Consider the following 4148-nt stretch of genomic DNA (forward strand, 5'->3'; position numbering starts at 1 on the left):
ATGTTTTGGGTAAATGCATTCTGATACCATGCTAAAGGGAGGGACAAATTTGTTCAACTCTTATGGAGGGCAATTGTCAAGAGCTATCAAAATAACAAATGCATTCAATCTTTGAGCCAGCAGTCTCAATTCTGGGAATTTTTCCTACATACATTTGCAAGTGTATTAAATGGTGTGTGTCCTTTTTTTCATTTGTGTGTACACTTTTGAACAATCCACGGGCCCTTCAATAAGGGATACGTAATGATCTAGAAGCAGATTTTTGCTCCCTCTCAAATCTCTGGTTTGGCCCACCTGCCTCTACACCAGTCTTCACCACATCCATCAAGGTTACCCAGAAGTCCTACAAAATGTCCAGCTCTGGCCCACAGGCCTTCGGCAGCTGCTCCTACAGCAGTGGGCCCGGTACCCGCATCAGGGTTACCCAGAAGTCCTACAAGGTGTCCACCTCTGCCCCAAGGGCCTGCAGCAGCCACTCCTACAGCAGCCACTCCTACAGCAGCTGCTCCTACAGCAGCTGCTCCTACAGCAGTGGGCCCAGTGCCTACGTCAGCTCCTCAAGCTTCTCTCAAGTGGGCAGCAGCAGCTTCCCCAGTGGCCTGGGCACCGGCCTGGGTCTGGGTGGAGGCTACATCAGGACTGGAGGTATGGGGGGCATCACAGTGAACCAGAGCCTGCTGAGCCTACTCAACCTGGAGGTGGCCCCCAACATTCAGGCCATGCACAACCAAGAGAAGAAAGAGATCAAGACCCTCAACAACAAGTTTGCCTCCTTCATCGACAAGGTGCGTTTCCTGGAGCAGCAGAACAAGATGCTGGAGACCACGTGGAACCTCCTGCAGCAGCAGAAGACGGCTTGCAGCAACATGGACAGCATATTTGAAAGCTCCATCAACAACTTTCAGTGACAGCTAGACACACTAGGCCAGGAGAAGCTGAAGCTGGAGGCAGAGGTTGGCAACATGCAGGGGCTGGTGGAGGACTTCGAGAATAAGTGTGAGGGGGAGACCAACAAGGTACAGAGATGGAGAATGAATTTGTCCTCATCAAGAAGGATGTGGGTGAAGCGTCCATGAACAAGGTGGAGCTGGAATCCCGCCTGGAAGGGCTGACTGATGAAATCAACTTCCTCAGGCAGCAGTATGCAGAGGAGATCCGTGAGCTGCAGTCCCAGATCTCGGACACGTCTATGGTCCTGCCCATGGACTACAGCCACTCCCTGGACATGGACAGCATCATTGCTGAGGTCTATGCCCAGTACAAGGAGATTGCCAACCGCAGCAGGGCTAAGGCTGAGAGCGTGTACCAGACCAAGTACGAGGAGCTGCAGGTGCAGGCTGGGAAGCACCGGGATGACCTGCTGTGCACAAAGACGGAGATCTCTGACATGAATTGGAACATCAGCCGGCTCCAGAATGAGATCGAAGCTCTTAAAGGCCAGAGGGCTTCCCTGGAGGCCTCCATCACGGATGCCGAGCAGCGTGGGGAGCTGGCTGTTAAGGATGCCAATGCCAAACTGGCACAGCTGGAGGCCTCCCTGCATCAGGCCAAGCAGCTGCGTGAATACCAGGATCTGATGAATGTCAAGCTCAGCAGCTGCGTGAATACCAGGATCTGATGAATGTCAAGCTGGCCTTGGATGTGGAGATCACTACCTACTGCAAGCTACTGGAGGTCAAGGGAGAGCTGGCTGGAGTCAGGGATGCAGAACATGAGTATCCACATGAAGACCACCAGTGGCTACTCAGGTGGCCAGAGCTCAGACTCCGGGGGCCTCACAAGCCCTGGCTTCAGTTATGGCCTGAGCTCCTTCCAGCCCAGCTTTGGCTCTAGTGGGGGCTCCAGCTCCGGGGCTGTGGTTGTGAAGAAGATTGAGACCTGAGATGGGAAGCTGGTATCTGAGTCCTCCGATGTCCTGCCCAAGTGAGCTGCCACTGAGGCCCCTCTAGTCCATCCTCTCACTTGGTTGCCACAGAGCCTACTGGGGGAGGCAGCTGTTCCAGGGAGCACATGGAACAGGAGACTCACCTGAGGCTCAGCCCCATCCCTCAGTCCATCCTTGTGAGGAGTTTACCACCTGGGTTACCCCCTCTTACATACACCCCCAATGAAAAATCAATTTGATTGCTTTTTCCAAAATAAAGACTCAGCCACATTGCCAGCCAAAATAATAATAATAATAAGGGATAGGTAATAACAGATGATACACGTAGATAGTAGAATACTGTACAGTGTAACATACAAGTAAGAACCTCTCTGTACTGTTATGTAAAGACTTCCAAGATACATTGTTAAATAAATTTTTTTAAAAAAGCGAAGTCTAAAGGACAGTTATATGCTACCTTTTGTGTAAGATATTGGGATGCTGTGAACTGAATGTTTGTGTTCTCCCCAAATTCACGTGTTGAGATCTCATGACTAGTTAATGACCTTATTAAAGAGGTGCAAGGATGCTGCCTTTTCCCTTTTCTCCTGTCCATCCTTTCCACCACACAAGGACACAGTATTCAAGGCACCATCTTGGAAGCAGAAACCAGGTTCTCAGCAGACACCAAACCTGCCAGCACCTTGATCTTGCACTTGCCAGTTCTGTACTGTGAACAGTAATTTTATCTGTTTATAAATTACCTGGTGTGTGGTATTTTGTTATACCAGCAACAATAGACTAAGACAAAAATTGGTACTGAGAGTGGGGTGTTGCCATAACAAACACCTAAAATTGTGGACGCATCTTTGGAACTGGGTTGTGCGTAGACAGCTGTTCTGGGAAGATGGCTGACTGGGAGCAACCCTTGGCAAAGGCTCCTGAGCAGAGGAAGAAAAACTGGATGGAATCGGACTCTATGAAGCCAAGGACAGGGAGCTGAGCCAAGAAAGAAGTTTGGCAAGCTGTAACTCTAAGGAAGAGCATTCAAGGAAACAAATTACAGGTACAAAACCTATGGACTAGAGGACGGGAGACCCCTCCCCCAAGCAGGGGGCCTGCCACAGGCTATCTGCAAATGAGCAGGGAACAAAAAAACCTCTCATTTTACCTCGCTAGAGAGAGCTACTAAATTCCAGGTCTCTTTCTCCAGGGAGGTCCCACTTATGAACCTAGATAGCACCCCCACCAGGCATAAACTTGAACAGATATTTTCCCCACAAGTCCAAATTCCCAGTCCACCCTTTCCCCCTCGCATGGTGGCCTGAAGTTCTGCCACCTGCAGAGCATAGAGTGTTTGGTCTTGTCCTGAGAGAACTGGGCATAGTGTGGACCACCAACCATCATGACGGAATCTGTGACTAACAGAGAAGAAAGAGGGTGTGGGAAGAAAGGGACACTTAACGGCAGGAGGAGCAGCCCCCTGGTTATGACTATGCTCAGCCAGTGGTGGTATTGACCCTCGGTTAGGGCTGTGTCTAGCGGGATGGGGTACAGAAATGCAGAACAGGGTCTTAGAAACTGGAAGAAAGTCCATCCTTGTTAAAAAGTGGACACAATTGGGTGAATTATATCTATTCCAATGCTTTGTGGAACACAGAACTTGCAAACTATAAACTAGGATACATGATGGGAAAAAAAATATCTAAGCAAAGTGTTGAAGGAGCTACGTGGCTTCTCTTGACTGCTTTTAGTAAAATAAGAGAAGAGAGAAGCAAGGAAGAATTTATAATTAAAAGGAAAGCAGAATTTAAAGATTTGGGAAATTTTCAGCATAGCCAGATGGTGAAGAATAAAAGGGCAGGTTTGGAAGAGAATACCAAGCTACCATTTGATAAAGAGATAAGTATGGATGGAAGGAAGCCAGACACTACTCACTAATACTGGAGGTATTTCAGAGATTACTGGTACTGCCGTTCCCATCACAGGCCCAGAGCACCAGGGTCTCCGGAGCATAAGGCTTCAAAGGATGGGCCTAGAGCTCCTGCAGGATCTGGGGGCTCACTTTCCAGGGCCTCACCGCAAGTCCCTGCTCCCACATTCTAATGCAGTGCTGCTATGGAGGTGTAACAGCCTCCACGTAGATGTCAAAGGTTGCCTCGGAGAGCCTTGGTGCCCAGGCAGAGAGCTTCGACAGGGGTAGAGCCAGCACAGAGGAATGTCTGCTGGACCCCCTGGCTAGTGGCACGAGAGAGAGTCCCCACTAGGGGAATGTCCACAGAGA

General features: G+C 49.7%; 1 pseudogene; it reads left to right on the plus strand.

The window, feature by feature from the left end:
• Positions 1–335: 335 nt before the first annotated feature.
• On the plus strand, positions 336–1927 carry LOC128576483 (keratin, type II cytoskeletal 8-like; annotated as a pseudogene).
• Positions 1928–4148: the final 2221 nt, after the last annotated feature.

This window comes from Nycticebus coucang, chromosome 24, assembly GCF_027406575.1.
Source record: "Nycticebus coucang isolate mNycCou1 chromosome 24, mNycCou1.pri, whole genome shotgun sequence".
NCBI lineage: Eukaryota > Metazoa > Chordata > Mammalia > Primates > Lorisidae > Nycticebus > Nycticebus coucang.